The sequence below is a fragment of the Lathyrus oleraceus genome, chromosome 7 (assembly GCF_024323335.1).
Source record: "Lathyrus oleraceus cultivar Zhongwan6 chromosome 7, CAAS_Psat_ZW6_1.0, whole genome shotgun sequence".
Taxonomy (NCBI): Eukaryota; Viridiplantae; Streptophyta; class Magnoliopsida; order Fabales; family Fabaceae; genus Lathyrus; species Lathyrus oleraceus.
In genome coordinates this window covers 83,583,591-83,604,911 of record NC_066585.1, presented here as the reverse complement: position 1 = coordinate 83,604,911, position 21,321 = coordinate 83,583,591, and the positions used below count along the sequence as shown (strand labels likewise).

The following is a 21,321-nucleotide window of genomic DNA, read 5'->3' as shown; positions in this document are numbered from 1 at the left end:
AGCTTAGGAATTCTAAAGTCAACATACTGTAGGAACTAAATTTTCTTTTGATAGCAAAGGTGTCCCAGCCTAGTTGGTTAATTAGGAACATAACACTGTCTCTTATACCTAATTTGGTCATGGTGCGTCCATCTGGGTATAAAGTTAGTGCCATTTCTCTCTGAGCTAGAGTCTCAAAACGTATCCTTTGAGCTCTGCCTCTGAAGACTATATCCATGTAATCTACTTGTTGCATTGTGATAGTTAGTAGCTAGATAAAATCAAGTAGATAACAACATTAAGTTAGTAATGGTCAATAATAAAGAAAGGTACCAATTAACTTTATGAGAAATAAGGAAGAAAAAAAGAAATGAAATTAAGCAGTAGTAATAATTATAAATTTGGGTAATGAAATTAAATAGTTAAAGATAGAGTGTGGGTTGTCTCCCACCAAGCGCTTCGTTTGTTGTCGTAAGCTCGACACAAATAGGATATGTGTTATTCTTTTGAATGAGCGTGAAGCTCTACAAGCTTTAGATTTGCGATGAAATCATTGTTATCAATGTTGTGGTAATGTTTCAAACGTTGGTCGTTTACTATGAATGGTTCGCTCGTTTTTCCTTTTATCTCTATTGCTCCATTTGGAAAGATATTGGTAATTTCGAAGGGACCGGACCATCTAGAACTAAGTTTTCCAGGAAAGAGTCTCGGGCGGGAGTTAAATAGAAGTACTTTGTCGCCTTCCTTAAACTCTTTCCTTGATATGTGATTGTCGTGCCATTTTTTTGTTCTTTCTTTATAGATTCGGACATTCTCATACGCATCTAGTCTAAGTTCTTCTAGTTTGTGGATATCTAATATTCTTTTTTCGCCTGCGGCAATATAATTGAGATTAAGGGTCTTAATGGCCCAATATGCTTTATGTTCTAATTCTACGGGCAGATGACATGATTTTCCATAAACTAGCTTAAAAGGTGTGGTTCCTATTGGGGTCTTATAAGCTGTCCTATATGCCCACAGGGCTTCTGGTAATTTTGAGGACCAATATTTCCTAGAGGTGGCAAACGTCTTTTCTAAGATTTGTTTAATTTCTCGGTTTGAGACTTCTACTTGCCCACTCGTCTATGGGTGATAGGGTGTTACTACGCGGTGCTGAACTCCATATTTCAGTAATAGCTTTTCAAAAATCCTTGAAATGAAATGGGAGCCACCATCACTGATGACAAGTCTCGGCACTCCGAATCTAGGGAAGATTATACGCTTAAAGAGTCTAATCACCACTCGTGTGTCATTCGTTGGAGAGGTTATGGCCTCAATCCATTTTGATACGTAATCGACCACAACAAGGATATACTTGTTACCAAAAGAAGATGGGAAAGGTCCCATAAAATCGATTCCCCAAACATCAAAGACTTATACTTCCAAAATGCCTTTAAGTGGCATTTCTTCGCATCTAGATATGTTGTCAGTGCGTTGACACCGGTCGCAATTTGTGATCGCGATGTTGACATCTTTCCACAAGGTGGGCCAAAAGAGGTTGGCTTGCAAGATCTTAGCGCAAGTCTTCAAAGTGCTTGCATGTCCTCCATAGGGAGCAGAATGACAGTGGGAGATTACGTTTTCTACCTCATCTTCGGGTACACATCGACGGAAAATTCCGCCGGCGCCTCTCTTGAAAAGTAGAGGCTCATCCCAATAGTAATGTTTAAGATCGTGGAAGAATTTTTTCTTTTGTTGGTAGGTCAAATCTGGTGGAAGCACCCTAGCTGCTAAGTAGTTGACGAAATCAGCGTACCATGGTAGTGTGGTTTTGGTGTAAATTGCTTCCACTACCTCGTTTGTTTTGGTATCCTTATGGGTTAACGCATCTTTAGCTGTATTGCTTTCCAGTTGGGATGTGAGTCTTTCGTACGGGAAATCATCGTTTATAGGCACTCGTTCAGGTTCAATACCTTCCATTCTTGACAAATGATAAGCCACGACGTTTTCAGTGCCCCTTTTATCCTTGATTTCTAGGTCAAACTCTTGTAATAGTAAGATCCACCTTAGGAGTCTTGGTTTGGCGTCCTTTTTGTTTGACAGGTACCTAATTGCAGCATGATCGGTATAGATAATTATCTTTGCTCCTACTAGGTAGGAATGGAATTTATCTAGAGCGAACACTACGGCTAAAAGTTCCTTTTCTGTGGTGGCATAGTTCATGTGTGCAGGGTCTAGGGTTCTACTTGCATAGTATATTGCATGAAGTTTCTTATCCCTTCTTTGTCCTAAGATTGCGCCTACATCATAGTCGCTAGCGTCACACATGATTTCAAAGGGTAATCTCCAATCGGGCGGTTGCATGATAGGTGCGGTGATAAGAGCTGTTTTCAGTTGTTCAAACGCCACTAGGCATTTGTCATGAAAGATGAATTCGGCGTCTTTGATCAATTAGTCAGTCAGTGGTTTGGTGATTTTTGAGAAATCTTTAATGAATCGCCGGTAGAAACTGGCGTGTCCTAAGAAGCTTCGTATTTCTCTTACGGTTTTTAGAGGCTGGAGGTTTTCTATAACTTCTATTTTAGCCTTGTCGACTTCAATCCCCTTATCGGATACTATGTGCCCGAGTACGATTCCTTGTCGGACCATGAAATGGCATTTTTCCCAGTTTAGCACGAGGTTCACTTTTACGCATCTTTTTAGTACCATTTCAAGATTCGATAAGCAGCCTTCAAAGCTCTGTCCGCATACAGAGAAATCATCCATGAAGACTTCCATGATGTCATCTATGAAATTAGCGAAAATTGACATCATGCATCTTTGGAATATTGCGGGAGCGTTACACAATCCGAATGGCATTCGTCGGTAGGCAAATGTACCATATGGGCATGTGAAGGTCGTTTTCTCTTGGTCGTCGGGATGAATAGGAATTTGGAAAAATCCCGAATAACCGTCTAAGTAGCAGAAGTAAGAATGCTTAGCCAATATTTCAAGCATTTGATCGATAAACGGTAAAGGAAAATGATCCTTCCGAGTGGCTTTGTTTAATTTTCTATAATCAATACATATTCTACTTCCAGTAACCACTCTTTGTGCTATAGATTCTCCTTTTTCATTATTCACAACTGTGATGCCTCCCTTCTTCGGTACGATATGTATTGGGTTGACCCATTGACTATCAGATATCGGGTAGATAATACCTGTTTCTAATAGTTTTTGCACTTCTTTCTTTACTATATCACTCATAATGGGATTTATCCTTCTTTGATGTTCTCTAGAGGTCTTACTGTCTTCCTCTAGCATTATGTGATGCATGCATATGGAAGGGCTTATTCCTTTTAGATATGAGATATTGTAGCCTAAAGTAGTTGGGTATTTTCTCAAAACGTGTAGAAGCTTTTCGGTCTCTATCTACCCTAAGTCTGCATTTACTTTTACAGGTCGCTCAAGTTCAGTGTCTAGGAATTCGTACCTTAGATTTTTGGATAACGTCTTAAGTTCTAGGGCTGGTTTCTTTGGGCAAGGCATATGATCAGGCGTTAGTGTTAGGCATTCGCTTAGGCTGTCATCTTGGTATTCCTTACTTAAATTTTCATCTTCAAAAGTAGGAGGCCTTGGAACTTTCAGTATTTTGGAGTATGATGCTTGTTCATTCTCCATCTCTCTTATGCATTCGTCGATGATATCTAGTAGGCAACAGGTATCGTCTATAGCTGGTGCCTTTAGGAATTGCATCAAAATGAATTCGACTTTTTCCTCACCAACTTCAAAGGTTAGCTTGCCTTTCTTAACATCTATAATAGCTCCAGCTGTAGCTAGGAATGGTCTTCCTAATATGATAGGGATGTTGGAATCCTCTTTTATATCCACGATTATAAAATCAGTAGGAATATAGAATTATCCTATGCGCACCAGAATGTTTTCTAGCATACCTATGGGAAATTTAACAGAACGATCCGCAAGTTGTACGGACATCCTCGTAGGTCTTAGTTCTCCCATTTTTAGCCTTTCGCATATGGACAAGGGCATTAAACTAATATGTTAGACTATGGCACGGATCTAGAAGGGGGGGTTGAATAGATCCCAATTAAAAACTTGAGTCGGCGCTACCAATTTGAAAGAAAATTGGTTTTGAAAATTTGTTTTAAGTGCGGAAGCGGCCGAGGAAAATTTTAGTCTAAAACGAACCGTTATTGGAAAACCGGATATGCGTTTAAGCTAATGGATTAGAGATAAAAAGAAATCCAAATCACTACACTATTTGCACATTCAATTGATATATTTCACTAACTAGCAAGCCTAGTTCCAATGATCCAAAATACCAAATTAAACTGGAAACAAACTTAAGACAACTTTGGCTTATGCAAATTAACAAACACTTGGTGTGCATACACTCCAAGAGATATTTGAGTTGAGTAAGTAATTCAAATTTATCTTAGTACAATATACTATTGTACTGTGTATTCAAACAACAGTTTTAATCTCTTACTCAACTTATATCAACGTTTGGTAAAATTGCTTAAACTAAAATCACTTAATTTTTTAAGCTGAAAAACACTTATGCAGAAAATTAAAGAAGACAGAGATTTGATGAGGCAGTTCCCCCGCCGTCCTTGCTTCGGGGTACGTCTGCCCTCAATTCTAAAAATAGAATTGAGATGATTAATTAGATATCACCTATGAAATTTAATCGTTTATACAAGGATTGCAAAGCATGTAAACAACAGAACTTCCAATGTGTTGAATGATGCTTCCTATCCTTGCTCCTTGATTCAAGATGAATCAAGACCTTCGATCGTTGTTGCTGGACCTCCGATTCCAGCCCCTTTGTTGAAGAATCTTCCGTTCTTCAAACCCTCGGCCCGACTGATCTCAAACACAACGAGTCGAACCTGAATCCTTCACTTCAATGTCATCGAACCCGCTACTAGACTGATGAAGACTTCCTCTTCTCAATCACCTTCGCTCGGCTGAATATTGATGAAGCGATTCGTCCAAAAACCCCCAAACTCAAACCGGTATTGGAGGACAAAACCCTAACAGTTTTATTCAAGAAAGAACCTGCCACAAGCTTCAACTCGAACCGGATTCTTCGATCACAACTTCGAACCTTATCACCTTTAATCGATCACGAACCACATCAAAAGTAATTGTGTGCAGTTGATGTGTTGTGAAATGTTGAAGATGAAGATGATGAGTCTTGGACACCTTTTTCACTCTTTCTTGTTTCCTTGAACACTTGAACTCAAATTGACAAATGTTAGTTGATAAAAGTGTTTTGACTTCTATATATAGTAACTGACAAACCAACCAAAAATAACAGACTTTCAAACAGTGGAAAGTACTCAGAAAACTGAGTTTACGCACGAGCGGTCGACCATAGGTCGGCGTGCGCTGAGCCGTGAGAGATGCGCCGACCCCTATGGTTGACCCATGGTTCCATGCGCTGACCCAGGATAGCATCATTATGCCATGCGCTGACCTCTGGTCGACTCAAGGGATTTATGCGCTAACCCTTGAGTTATGCGCCGATCCTTATGGACGCAAAGAAGCATGCGCTGACCAATCTCCAGTTTGGCTGAGTTTTGCGCTGACCCGTGAGCTTTGAGCTGACCCTTATGGTCGACTCAAGGCCTTCAAATCTGCATAAATCTGTGTTTTGTGATTTTCATGCATTTCGTCATGATCACACTTTGTCCACATATGTTTTTAATCATTATAATAGGTTTAGACAAACGTAGAAAAGGATATGATGGGTAATGTGTTGCATTTGTTTGTAGACGTGCATGATGGTCTTTTGTCATCATCGAAACTTGCGATCGTATGTTGTCTGACTCTTTGTCTTTACATAATATTGGCTCCTAAGTCGCATAGTGCTTTGTCGATGACAAACTTTCTGATTACACAGGGTATGGAGAAACTACCTATGTCTTTCAGCTTAGGAGGCATATTGTTTTGTATTATGGCGCTACACTCAGCAGTAAGTGTAACGGTTTCGTTATCCTCTATCTTCTTCTTGTTAGATAAGATTTCATTGAGAAACTTAGCATATGAGGGCATTTGAGTGATGGCTTCTATAAAGGGTATTGTTATATTCAATTGTTTTAGAAGCTCTATGAATTTTTTAAATTGCCCTACACTTTTAGATTTAACAAGTCTTTGAGGATAGAGGATAGGGGGTTTATACGGTGGTGGAGGCACATAAGGTTCTTCTTTCTCTACGGCCTCCTCATTTTTATCTTCCTTTTGATCGTCTTCCTTCTCAGTTTCCTTACCAGGGTCTTGATGCATGGATGGGTTTTGAGTTCTAGGAGCGGTCGGCCCGTCTAGTTCTGTCCCACTTTGTAGTATAATAGCATTTGCATGACCTTTTGGGTTTGGTTGCAGATGTCCAGGAAATGTGCTTGTAGGAGCAGTAGTACATGCTTGTTGTTGAGCCACTTGCGAGATTTGTGTTTCCAACATTTTGTTGATGTAGCTAGGAATGGTCTTCCTAATATGATAGGGATGCGTCTACCTTGTTTCCTAACTGCTTGATTTTCTCACTAGTGTGTATGTTTTGATTTAGGAAATCCTTATTTGTTTGGGCTTGGGTAGCTATGAAGTTTTCCATCATTATTTCTAGGTTTGATTTCCTAGGAGCATTTTGAGTATTTATGGCAGATTTATGATATCCTGGTGGTACAGCAGGTGCTTGGTTAGGTGCATACAATGCATTATTATTTTTGTACGAAAAGTTAGGATGGTTCTCCCAACCTGGGTTATAGGTGTTTGACTACGAGTTTCCTTGAGCATAGTTCACCTGGTCTGTGGAGGTTCCTGTCAAGAGTTGACATTCTGGGGCAGTATGCCTTTGAGCTCCGCATATCTCGCAGTTTGGTGCTACAGCAGCCACAATGGCTGCTGGTGTTATGGTCAAGTTGTCTATCTTTTGAGTAAGAGAATCTACCTTGGCGTTAACATGGTCAAGACTGCTTAATTCGTACATTCTGCCTTTTGTTTGAGGTTTCTCTGCAGAGGTTCTTTCGCTTCCCAATTGGTAATAATTTTGGGCCATACTTTCGATGAGTTGATATGCCTCATTGTATGGTTTATCCATCAGTGTGCGACCTGCGGCGACATCTATTGTCAATCTTGTGTTGTACAAGAGACCGTTGTAAAAGGTATGAATGATCAACCATTCTTCTAGACAATGATGTGGACAAAGCCTCATCATGTCTTTGTATCTCTCCCAAGCTTCAAAAAGTGATTCATTATCCTTTTGTTTAAACCCGTTTATTTGGGCTCTTAGCATAGCCGTCTTACTAGGTGGAAAATATCGGGCTAAGAAGACTTTCTTCAACTCGTTCCACGTAGTGACAAAGTTGGATGGTAGAGACTGGATCCAAGCTCTAGCTCTATCTCTTAATGAGAATGGGAAAAGACGTAGTCTTATAGCTTCTGGGCTGACACCATTCGCTTTCACTGTGTCTGCGTATTGCAAAAACGCTGACAAACGTAGGTTCGGGTCCTCTGTGGGACTACCTGAAAATTGGTTTTGCTGTAGGAATGACAACAACGAAGGTTTTAGCTCAAAGTTATTGGCATCGATGGCAGGGGCAGCGATGTTGTTATGTGGTTCATCCTGCGAAGGGATTGCATAGTACTTAAGAGGACGTTTTTACTCCTTCGGCCATCTCTGGTTGAATAACTGATTCAGAAGTAGGGATGTTAAGGTCAGGAAGATTTAGCTTGATACGATGTTCTCGTATCAAGTCTCGTATCCGGAGTTCTAATCTAAGATAACGCTCAGGTTCGTTGAACTGTAACTTTAATTTCTCGCCTTGAGAGCGAGTACTTGGCATACACTCGACAAATGTAGAAAGGGAAAAAAGAATTGTTTGCCTTAGTCTATACTAGGCAACACTGGAGTTACGATATCGACTAAATTAGTCCCCGACAACTGTGCCAAAAACTTGATCGCGACTTAGTAAGTCTATGGGAATCGTGACTGCAAGTGCACAGTCCTATTGCGTAGTTTTAAAGATTATCGAACCCACAAGGACTAATAATCGAACGTATCGTTATCTAATGTTACTATGTAAATCTACGGCGGATGATCGTTCTAAGATTGGAGGGATGAAGAGAAATAACTATAACTTAAATAGAATATTAATAAAGATATGAGATAGAGGGATATCGGTATGTAACGCATCAAACTTCGGGGATTCGATAGATAGTTGGTGTAATCTTATTGGTCAAAATATTCTTCCGTAGAAATTATTTATAGAAAGGACTTAGTCTCACACTCTCGTTTTTATTGACTCTGACCATACTCCTAAACCAAAATGTTTGACTCTCGCGGTCTCATTTTGAATTCAAAAGTAATTTTTGAAAATGAATAAAGTCTAATTAATCCTAAAGCGCTCTCACTGTGTTTAGGATTAATGCCTAGTTTCAGCTATCTCGTTAAAATCTCAAACTCTCGTTCTTGTTGACCGTAACCTTAGTTTTGTTTTGTACTCTCGTACGAAAAACAGTTTGATTAAAACAAGAAACTAAAAACCAAAAAAATAAGTTTTATAGAAACTAACACCAATTATTTACGAATCCCGTCGTTTCGACGATCTTTACATACCGATACCTAAGGGTTTAGTCGGACATGGATCCGGTAACAAACATGGTATTTGGAAAATCAAACATGCAATAAGGCATAAATAAATAAAATAGCAATCAAAATAAAACCTGGATTACAAATTGAGAACTGGAACTGAATCTTGATTCTTCGATTCAAATAATGTCGGGAAGTTTTGGCATTGAGTAACCGTTACAATTGAATTCAAATGCGTAAACTAAATTGCAATAGTCCCCGATGTGGAGAAACTATTACTATTACAAAGTATGAAAAACTGCCTATGAAACTAAAAGAAAATAATTCTGACTAAAAATAATCCGTAGATTGAAAACTGGAAGATGCGAGAGCTGACGTGTAGAAACTTCCCTCCTTATATATTTTCCACATCTCTAATTTGTAGCCTAAGGTGAGTGGATTCGTGGCTAGAATCATGGAGAAAAAGTAGGGAAGACTAGGTTGTGGCGTTTGCCACAACCCTAGTCCTTTACTCCGTGGTGAACGCCACAATTGTAGGGCTAAGCGCCACATCTCTTCATGCTTGGTGGCGGGCGCCACCGCCTCCTTTGGTTCATGTGGCGGGCGCCACACATATAGGTGATGGGCGCCACACATCTAGGTTATGGGCGCCACAAACCCATTTGGTATGGTGGCCCATTACCTCTATTTTTCTCCATTTTCTTCTCTTTTTCGTTCCTTTTTGCTATTTTTCACTTTCCTTGTTGTAAACCTTTTATTCGGTAAATACCTGTAATAAACATAAAATACTGCGTACTAATAAGTGTTAATCAAGTAAAAAGCAATGCATGTGAAGCCAAAAATACGATACATTTTCGCGTTATCAATAGCAATTTCATACATGGTAAAAGGAAAAAAAAAGGCAATAACAATAGGTGAATATAACGTGTATTGAGGCTAAAGAAGATTTGATTAAAGAAAAACTCAAATGGAGTATGAAGTTTACATCACTTAAAATGAAAACAAACTTACAAAAGAAAATAAAAACTTGTAAAGTAAACTACGACATAAGGTATATGTGTCTCTTAGTGATTATAGGTTTATTTATAGACTTGTCATCATCAAAGAAACCATAATTTCCCATAGAGAACAATCAATAGTGATTCCTCCAAGCCTTGAAACGGTTGGGAAGCCAAAATATAAGAAAAACGTTACGAAATATCAAAAGTTTGCACTTGAAATTGCATCTGACACGGGGTGTGCAGACTAACACCAGGGGTGGTGCTGATAAACACGATCCATGCTGGAGAACATAGCCCAAGGATGTTTCTTCCATGTTTTTATACTGGAGGCCAACAGGGCTTGTGTTGGCTGGAATGACCCAATCATGTTGACCTCTAGATTCTTGTACTGAGAAATTAGTTGGTGGCCAACACAGGGGGTGTCGATGGATACAACACACCCATGTTGGTTGTTGGATTTTTGTACCGGAAGATGAATTCTTCGATCCTTTTTGTCCCAAACGTTCCTTATTTCTTGAAAAAACAAACGAAACATAACAACACGCATAAAATCAGGAAAAACGCGCATTTGAACTACTAAAATGGAATGGGAAACAATAAAAATGATGGTGCAAAAACCACTTATCAACTTGGTCCATCCAGGATTTTGCAATGATGCAGAAATCAAGCTTGTAAGTCTTCATTAATTTCTTGATAGCCAATCTGGTGGAGGAATTGACTAAACCCCTCACATTCCTAAAGAGAAAGATAATTTTTTTTGAGTTGGTAGGACCAACTTTTGACCTAGTAATATAAGTGATTTTGTGAGCAGAAACCTTACTTTCTTACTTGGAGTAACTTTTGTGAAAGGTTCTTCTGGGCGAATGACTGCCTAAAAAGAGTCTAGTGTGTTGACCTTATTTTCCAATTTATCATTTTCTAGTCCCATATCTTCAAGATTAGCCCATGAATTATTAAAAAAGGTTGTATCTTTGTTGACTACGCCAGGAATGGTATGCAAGTTAGGTTGATATTAGTTTTGTTGGCTACGAGTGGCTATTATTTCAATATCTTCTACATTGTCTAATTGAGTGGCATTAACAAATTAAGAGTTGGATGATCTATCATCTTCATCATTAGGAGTGGAGGTTCTAAGATTCAAATTGATTGATCTCATTGATTCATCTGAATGAGAGTTGTTTCTGAAATCATTCACACTTTTGACCTTGGAAGGAAGGAATTTGTTTCTAAGTCTTCTTCAAACTATTGTTCATTATTATTAAGGGTAGTTCTTGGAGGAATGACAGTTGGATCATTCGCACGGACAACTCTTATAGTGGTAGCATTTTTGTTAGTGGTAACTTGTGTATCTTGTTTGTTGTTGAGGGATTGAGGTTACTTTGTATTTGTCATTGAAAACTTAAAAAACTATCTTGGTTGGATCATGTTCTGGGACAATCTGAGCACATGCATTAAGTTTTCTACTTTTGGATTGGGAGTGTCTAACACAGTTACAATGATTTAAAAATTCAAGGATTTTTTCATATTATGTGTCAACAAAAAAAAAGTCAATTCTTTCCACGAGAATATAATACACATGGGATTTCCTCCAATCAATATCAATAAGGACTCTAACATAGTGCCTGAATTCTCTATCAAATTTAGGTTTGTTAGTGAACCGATCAACACAAATAAGAATTCCAACACTGCTTCTAATTGCAAACAAGTTTTTTGGGCGCGAATATTCTTGAGCCAAACCAATTTTTTTATCTAAACCAGATCTGAAGAATATGGCTGCACATTAAGATTGAAGTCTTTGGTCCAAGAAAATATTTTTAAAAAAATATGGGTTTAGATTTCATGAACCTATTGACATAACTTGTTGAGATTCATCTAGCGATGAAAACAAAAACTCATAGTAACATTTTCTTAGAGAAGTGTTGCCCCATTTTCCCAAAGAGTTCCAAAGGGGCATTAACTTGTTACATAAGGTACAAACTTTTAAAGGAGATGTCGTTTTTGACCATATGATTATGGCGTGCAAGTTGTTTTTGTAGGCCTCTTAGTCTACTTAATATTCCTCTTATGGTATCGTGATATCAAGTCTACCACTTTTGATAGAAGACATGCCCAAGGGATTATGATTGGTTTCTTTTCAGCAGGGGTAGTTTTAAGATTTGTCATGTGAGAAGATATTGATTCAGTTCAAGGATATGGTTTGGTGAAAGTGATTGGGGCTTTGAAAAATCACTTTTGACCGCCAGAGCAAAACATGTTTTCAACTTCTAAAACTCCATGAGTGGAAGTAAATGAATTTGTCTTATCTTGATAATATCAAAAACACATATAATAATATTTAATATGATCGACTAGTCTTAATTTAAAATACTACCTTCGTTCCTTTATATAATAGACAAATCATTTTTTAGGTTCAATGAATAATCAATGTATTTGATCGATTTGTAGACCAGATACATTGATTATTCAATGAATCTAAAAAGTGAATTGTCTCTTATAAAAAGGAACAAATGTAGTAGTTTATTATCTTGAAAATTTTAAATTGGCCTAACAACTAGGGGTGTTCGTGGGTGCGGGTCGACCCACGAACTCGCTGACCCAAACCAACTCAACCCATAAATTATCCAAACTCATTCATTTATGGGTATACTCAACCCAACTCATAATAACATGTATAGTTTTGGTTCGAGTATCGGGTTTGAGTTTTGCAACCCGCAGACCCGTTGACCCAACTCATGTGACTTTGGTAGTTTCTTATTATTTTTATTATTATTCTAAATAACACTATAAAATTAATATTTCAGTAATAATCATAATTTTTCCAAAAAAAAAATTATTCTCCACCAATAATACTACTAGACCAATGATTTTACTTAATTCTAAGATTAAATAGTGTTTCTTATTTTCTTTTATATCATTTACAACTTATGTATTTTATAGAAATAACGCGTCTTGTTGAATTTTCAACTATTATAAAGTGTTATATCGTATTGATGAATTTTATTAGATATTATATTATGTGTTTCATTGAATTTGAGTGTTATAAATGAGTAAGATTGTATTGAGTTGTGTTACATTTTTATAAAATCGACTAAAAGAATCATAAAAAATATATTTTTATTTGAAACATAACCCATGAACTCAACCAAACCAAACCCATATCTGCAAGATTAGCCCATGAATTATTAAAGAAGGTTGTATCTTTGTTGACTACGCCAGGAATGGTATGCAAGTTAGGTTGATATTAGTGTTGTTGGCTACGAGTGGCTATTATTTCAATATCTTCTACATTGTCTAATTGAGTGGCAGTAACAAATTAAGAGTTGGATGATCTATCATCTTCATCATTAGGAGTGGAGGTTCTAAGATTCAAATTGATTGATCTCGTTGATTCATCTGAATGAGAGTTATTTCTGAAATCATTCACACTTTTGACCTTGGAAGGAAGGAATTTGTTTCTAAGTCTTCTTCAAACTATTGTTTATTATTATTAAGGGTTGGTCTTGGAGGAATGACAATTGGATCATTCGCACGGACAACTCTTATAGTGGTAGCATTTTTGTTAGTGGTAACTTGTGTATCTTGTTTGTTGTTGAGGGATTGAGGTTACTTTGTATTGTCATTGAAAACTTAAAAAACTATCTTGGTTGGATCATGTTCTGGGACAATCTGAGCACATGCATTAAGTTTTCTACTTTTGGATTGGGAGTGTCTAACACAGTTACAATGATTTAAAAATTCAAGGATTTTTTCATATTATGTGTCAACAAAAAAAAGTCAATTCTTTCCACGAGAATATGATACACATGGGATTTCCTCCAATCAATATCAATAAGGACTCTAACATAGTGCCTGAATTCTCTATCAAATTTAGGTTTGTTAGTGAACTGATCAACACAAATAAGAATTCCAACAGTGCTTCTAATTGCAAACAAGTTTTTTGGGCGCGAATATTCTTGAGCCAAACCAATTTTTTTATCTAAACCAGATCTGAAGAATATGATTGCACATTAAGATTGAAGTTTTTGGTCCAAGAAAATATTTTTAAAAAAATATGGGTTTAGATTCCATGAACCTATTGACATAACTTGTTGAGATTCATCTAGCGATGAAAACAAAAACTCATAGTAACCTTTTCTTAGAGAAGTGTTGCCCCGTTTTCCCAAAGAGTTCAAAAGGGGCATTAACTTGCTACGTAAGGCACAAACTTTTAAAGGAGATGTCCTTTTTGACCATATGATTATGGCGTGCAAGTTGTTTTTATAGGCCTCTTAGTCTACTTAATATTCATCTTATGGTATCGTGATATCAAGTCTACCACTTTTGATATAAGACATGCCCAAGGGATTATGATTGGTTTCTTTTCAGCAGGGGTAGTTTTAAGATCTGTCATGTGAGAAGATATTGATTTAGTTCAAGGATATGGTTTGGTGAAAGTGATTGGTGCTTTGAAAAATCACTTTTGACCGCCAGAGCAAATCATGTTTTCAACTTCTAAAACTCCATGAGTGGAAGTAAATGAATTTGTCTTATCTTGATAATATCAAAAACACATATAATAATATTTAATATGATCGACTAGTCTTAATTTAAAATACTACCTTCGTTCCTTTATATAATAGACAAATCACTTTTTAGGTTCAATGAATAATCAATGTATTTGATCGATTTGTAGACCAGATACATTGATTATTCAATGAATCTAAAAAGTGAATTGTCTCTTATATAAAGGAACAAATGTAGTAGTTTATTATCTTGAAAATTTTAAATTGGCCTAACAACTAGGAGTGTTCATGGGTGCGGGTCGACCCACGAACACCCCTAGTTGTTCAACTTCTAAAACTCCATGAGTTTGTCTTATCTTGATAATATCAAAAACACATATAATAATATTTAATATGATCGACTAGTCTTAATTTAAAATACTACCTTCGTTCCTTTATATAATAGACAAATCACTTTTTAGGTTCAATGAATAATCAATGTATTTGGTCGATTTGTAGACCAGATACATTGATTATTCAATGAATCTAAAAAGTGAATTGTCTCTTATATAAAGGAACAAATGTAGTAGTTTATTATCTTGAAAATTTTAAATTGGCCTAACAACTAGGGGTGTTCATAGGTGCGGGTCGACCCACGAACCCGCTGACCCAAACCAACTCAACTCATAAATTATCCAAACTCATTCATTTATGGGTATACTCAACTCAACCCATAATAACATGTATAGTTTTGGTTCGAGTATCGGGTTTGAGTTTTGCAACCCGCATACCCGTTGACCCAACTCATGTGACTTTGTTAGTTTCTTATTATTTTTATTATTATTCTAAATAACACTATAAAATTAATATTTCAGTAATAACCATAATTTTTCCAAAAAAAAATTATTCTCATTACATATAATAACAACTAAGTTGTCTTGCCTCTCTCATCATGAGAAATGAAATGGACTAACTTAAAAGTCAAGTTTAAGACTCATTTTTAATGGAGTCTAACTTTTAATCGGTTCCCTTTGAGCCTAATTTAGTCGAGATAATAACCCAATACCCAGTCCTATGTATGTGTTAATGTGGCATATATAAAGATTAAACATAATTGCAACTAAAACGATGTGGGACTTGTAAAATGCAATTACAGTACAAATGATGCAAATCTCTTCTTCTTTCACAGAGTAGCAGTCCTAACATTACTCTTAGTAACCTCAAGTAAACCCATGTATAAAGCTCCAGCAGGGATTGTATCCATCAATAAAGTACCAAATCCACGATACAAAGCTCTAAATTCCTCGCCCTTAATCAACGAAAATGCAATCTTTATAGAAGAAACTTATGGTTGAGCAACTTGTTGCAATGTTATGTTATTAAGAATTTATTTTTTATCCTAATCATTACTCACACATATGCAAAAGTGGAGGAGGACCAACAAAATTTTAATGGAATTAAAATTGAGGGATAAAAAAACTTTATTTTTAAAATGGGGATTAAAAGTTGAAAACGATCAAACTAGGAGATCAAAAGTACATTTAAATAATTTTTAAAAATCATTTTTATATTATTATGTATTTTTGTTAATAAAAGTTAAGCTATATATATATATATATATATATATATATATATATATATATATATATATATATATATATATATATATATATATATATATATATATATATTAAGTACTTCAAATGAAAAATTATTTTGAGTAACTTCTCATCAAAATCATTTCTAAAAAAACTATGTTTTTATAAAAATATATAATTTTTAGTAAATTAAAATATTTAGAAATAAATATTCAAGTGATTAAATCTTAAAATTAATTTTATATTTATAACAAATGAAATGACTTCTACTATTTTAAAGTAAGTTTTCATTAATTCTTTTTTAATTTTTTTTTTAAATCCATAACAATAATACTTTAAAGTTTCAATTCAATCTAATTTAAAATAGCATATTATATGTTTTGGCAATAGGAATGGAAATAGACCAAGGCAACTAAGAGGAGCCTATAATTTAACCTACAAAAACTTAGGTTAGGATATATTTTTTTAAATAGAAAAGATCCAGACTTTTTTTATAAGTCTATTTAGTTAAAAAGATTAGGCCACATGTCATAAAAAAAACCCTTTAAGTCTACCAAACCAATCTATTTAAATAAACATGAATAATTTTATCATAAGTATACTAGACGCAGACACGTGTGATGCATGGGTATTTTAAATTTTTATATATAATATTCGTATTAGTATAATAATATAAGTTCTCATGAATGGAAAAAATAGTTGTGCTATGAAATAACACATAAATAAAAATAGAAAAAATTTAAATATCATAAAAGAAATTACATAATTTTATATAAATAATCTACTAACTAACTCTAAACATTCTAAAACACTTCTTTGTAAACGACACTTTCAGTTACATTTGAATTTTCACCTTCATCGCCAGTTATTAGTATATTTAAGCATATCCTTGAAGTAACTTTAGATAGTGCAACATATAATTGAACATGAGAGAAAATTGATTGCGTCAGATACATTCCAATATGTTTGAGTGACTGACATAGACTCTTGTTGATATTCACAGCGAATGAAATGATGGAAATTGTCGACAGTGATAACCTTGGAATAAACGTTTTTTCACCAATATTGCTACCATATATAATTTTTCCTTCAAGTGCATACCTTCCCATTTTTGTAATTATCAACCAGGTGTCATTGCACAATCATAAAGACGGGTATATATTTCTCAATAGCATGACTGGGACTCCAACTTTCAATCTTAATTTGTGATTTGAAAGTCTAGAAGAAACAATGGTGTTTAGAAATTCAGTAGTGTGCACATCATCTAACATGTTAACATCTGATCAGGCATGCATGGAGAGTCATAACTCAAATAATTTTTTTCTTCTTCATATATTATATCAAATATGTAGTCATTTATGGCATCCACAATTGCATTCTTAGGAGCCAATATAGTTTTATTCTGAAAAAATGATGGAGCACTCATGTTATGCATTAGATCTTGATATGTGCTTTGGACAATAGCTGAAAGGGGATCACCAAAGCTAGTAATCAATCAATCTTTTGGTAGTGGACTGTGATATCTTCATCATTAGCGTCTATGATACTTCCATCACCAATTCCCAAAATCCACACTGAAAGACTCTTTCTCTCTTCAACGTCTGGATTTTTACCTTCGGTTAGAAGTCTCATGTTAATGGTCAATGTAAGCATTTCATAGAAACTCCAAAGAGGAGAAGAATTTATACTAGAATGAACAACTTTTTGTCTTGTTCCTTTAGGTATAATAGGAAAAATATGACGAAAATCTCCATCCAACACAGCCACCTTCCACCAGATGGAATATTTTTTTCTCTCAATATATCCTTCAAAGTATGATCAACAACTTCAAAATAATGTTTGTGCATCATAGGTGCTTCATCCCATATGATTAACTTTACACGACGTATTAAATCAGCTAAAGGGTCTTCTAGATTTATTTTACACGTCGAATATTCATCAACACTTAACGGGATTCCGAACCTCGAGTGTGCAGTTCTTCCACTAAGAATTGGCAATGCAACTATCCCACTTGATGTTATTGTTAAGACAACCTCACTTTTCGACCTTAATATTGTAGACATTGCTCTCCAAATATAAGTCTTGCAAGTTCCTCAATCAATTTTGTCTCTCTGGTAACAATGCCTTGTCTGACTCTAGTAACAATGCTTTGTAAAAGAAATTCAATTTCAGCCAAAATATAACTCTTAAATTGATCAGGAGTCAAAACCAAATCTAAAATTTAGAAGAACTTATAATTATAATTTATGACTAAGACAAAATAATTGAAGAATAATATATATATATATATATATATATATATATATATATATATATATATATATATATATATATATATATATATATACACACACACATACATAAATTAAGAATATAAACTACCATCAAAATGCAAAAATTATCTTTGCGTGTGTAGAATAGCATCACTCAAATGCTCCTGTGTGTTATTCCAAACAAAATATGATCGACACAATTAATTAGAAACCAACAAAGTTGCAATAGCATGTGTAAAAAGTTGTCGTACCCCAACGACTTGCCTCCATAATTGCATCCACAAACTCCTTGTCATCGTCTAAAAAGTCTAATGTAAAACATGCATCTTTGAAAGTGTTATATTTTACATTATTAATTGTTTTGATATCATCATAAGATGTAAGATCTTTCACATAATTCCACAAAATTTTCAAACAGAACATTTGACTGGACCCAGGTGACACAAAATGTAGTCTTCCGATTGAAAAACCTCTTTGATGTTGAGCCCATCGATGCTCGCTTTCTTTCTATACAAGCTTTCTTGGGAACTCACTGTATATAAGGTTTTGTGCTTCGAAATATTTTTTGTTAGCATCCATCCATGCCAAAATTTTGGTGCTCTCAATATATGATTTATTTACAACCTGTTCAATTGAAGCATCATAACAAAAAACCACGTTTTGATCATCCTCAAAATGAAAATTCAACCTTTCAACCGGTGGCTCTCTGTAATTAATATCAAACATAAATATCTTCCAAGCATTTTCAAATGTTGATTAATATCTACAGTCATAGTACATCTTTATTTCGTCAAAAATCTCAGAATTATCAATATCATCAGCACACTTGTAAAAATCCGACAGTAACACGATCATGCCCTTTGTTGACATATTTAAAAAGATACTTTATATATCGTGATTGATTGCACAACTCCATATTAATATGAGCATTATACTTCAACAACAAAGGTTTGTTATATGGAACCACACATCTATTATCAACAAATGATTCTCCTTTTTTAATGAACACACCATTGCCTCTTCTTCTATATACATAATAACATTTTGAATCAATAATTTTACTATCAACAAACTTTTTTGGAAAGTTCTTGGTACACCTACCCTTTTGCATGCACATAGATTTTTCATTTTGAGCACCACATGGACCATGTATCATAAGTGAAAATACAATCTTAAACAACTCATGATCTATATCTTTATCCAGAATCTCATCGGATATTATTTTATTTATATCATAAGGATGGATAAACCTATAACTTGGTTGCAAGAAACCAAATATTTGAGCATGCAGAAGTCCACACTTTTGAAATTCAATAATATAGATCACTACAAAATAAATATAAACAAATAATTAATTTTTAAAAAATAATCTCAACTATTAGTAAGATATATATATATATATATATATATATATATATATATATATATATATATATATATATATATATATATATATTTAAACATTTGTATCTGCTTTAACCTTGCCAAAAATATCTCCTTTCTTGCTATCTTTTACCAGGTGCTCAAGTTTAATTTTGAACAATCGACTCACTAAATCGGGCCAACCCTCTGGCCTAAGTCGATATGTCTTCAAAAAATTAACCAATTCAGGCCAATGATGGTTGCATGTGAACGTGATAAACAAATCAGGATATCCAACCCAAGAACAAATGTCCATAACATCTTGATAGTTTTGTATCATATATCTTGCTCCACCAACAAAACTTGATGGTAAAATTATTCTTTTTCTGCTGTTGTTGCATCAGTTTCTCCTCTAAGAATGACCTCAGTTAATCCTTTGTACATGTCAGTTCTGAAATCTTTCTGATGATTTCTAATATATTTCAAGTGAGCATACTCTATTGTACTAAACAAATCCACCAAAAATTGCTGAAACAACTTGATTAGAAACCAACAAAATTGCAGATAACATACATAAAAAGTTTTCGGTATCCCAACGACTTGCCTCCATAATTGCATACACAAACTCCTTGTCATCATTTAGCAAGCCTAATGCAAAACATGCATCTTTGAAAGTGTTGTATTTTATATTATTAAGTGTTTTGATATCATCATAAGATGTATGACCCTTCATATAATTCAACAAAGTCCTCAAATAAAACATTTGATCGGATCCAGGTGCCACAAAATATAGTCTTCCAATTGAAAAACCTCTTTGACATGGAGCCCATCGATGCTCAGTTTTTTTCCATACAAACTTTGTTGGGAACTCGTTGTATGTAAGTTTCTGTGCTTCGACATATTTTTTGTTAGCATCCATCCATGCCAAAAATTTGGTGCTCTCAATATATGATTTATTTACAACCTGTTCAATTGAAGCATCGTTAGAAAAACCACGTTATGCTCATCCTCAAGATGAAAATTCAACCTTTCAACTGATGTTTCTCTGTAATTAATATCAAACATAAATATAGTTGAAACAGCTTCTCATGCTGATAAATATCTACAATCATGATACATCTTTATTTCTTCAAAAATCTGAGAATCATCTCTATCATCAGCACCCTTGTAAAATCCGACAGTAACACGATCATGCCCTTTGTTGGCATATTTTAAAAGATACTTTATATATCGTGATTGATTGCACAACTCCACATTAATATAATCATTATACTTCAACAACAAATGTTTGTTATATAGAACCACAAATCTATTATCAACAAATGATTCTCCTTTTTTAATGAACACGTCATTTCCTCTTCTTCTATATACATTATAACCTTCTGAATCAATAATTATACTATCAACAAGCTTTTTCGGAAAGTGCTTGGTACACCTACCCTTTTGCATTCACGGGGATTTTTTTATTTTGAGCACCACATGGACCATGTATCATAAGTGAAGATACAATCTTAACAACTCATGATCTATATCTTTATACGGAATCTCAGCGGATATTATTTTGTCTATATCATAAGGATGGACAAACCTATAACTTGGTTGCAAGAAAACCAATATGTGAGCATGCGGAAGTCTACACTTTTGAAATTCAATAGTATAGATCACTACAAGATAAATATAAACAAATAATTAATTAAAAAAATAATGTAAATTTTATATATATTTTTAGACATTTGTATATGCTTTAACCTTGCCAAAAATATCTCCTTTCTTGATATCTTTTACGAGATGGTCAAGTTTAATTTTGAATCATTTGTAGCGGTAAATTCATGATCATCAAGCCATGGATAAACTAGAGATCAAATAACAAGAGTCGTCACCGCGCTGTTATTGTTTCCAAGGGAAAAGGGAAAAAGTACGAACAAAACCCAAAAGTAAGAAGCTTTCAAATCAAAACTAATAAAATGTCAGAGATTACAGGTAAGGGGGTTGGTTACACAGAGGAAAGGTGTTAGCATCCAAAGTGTCCTAGGGAGCCCTTTTTGTGTGCATGTGTAC

The 21,321-nt window shown here is 34.8% G+C and overlaps 1 non-coding gene and 1 pseudogene across 1 annotated transcript; one reads left to right on the top strand and one right to left on the bottom strand.

Annotated features, from left to right (window-relative positions):
- The first annotated feature begins 7,145 nt into the window (after positions 1 to 7,145).
- Positions 7,146 to 7,252, top strand: LOC127109770 (small nucleolar RNA R71). The gene has a single exon (XR_007797023.1). It is a non-coding gene; the product is annotated as a small nucleolar RNA R71 (small nucleolar RNA).
- Positions 7,253 to 16,422: 9,170 nt separating this feature from the next.
- LOC127102144 (uncharacterized) lies at positions 16,423 to 20,712 on the bottom strand (annotated as a pseudogene).
- Between the last annotated feature and the right edge of the window lie 609 nt (positions 20,713 to 21,321).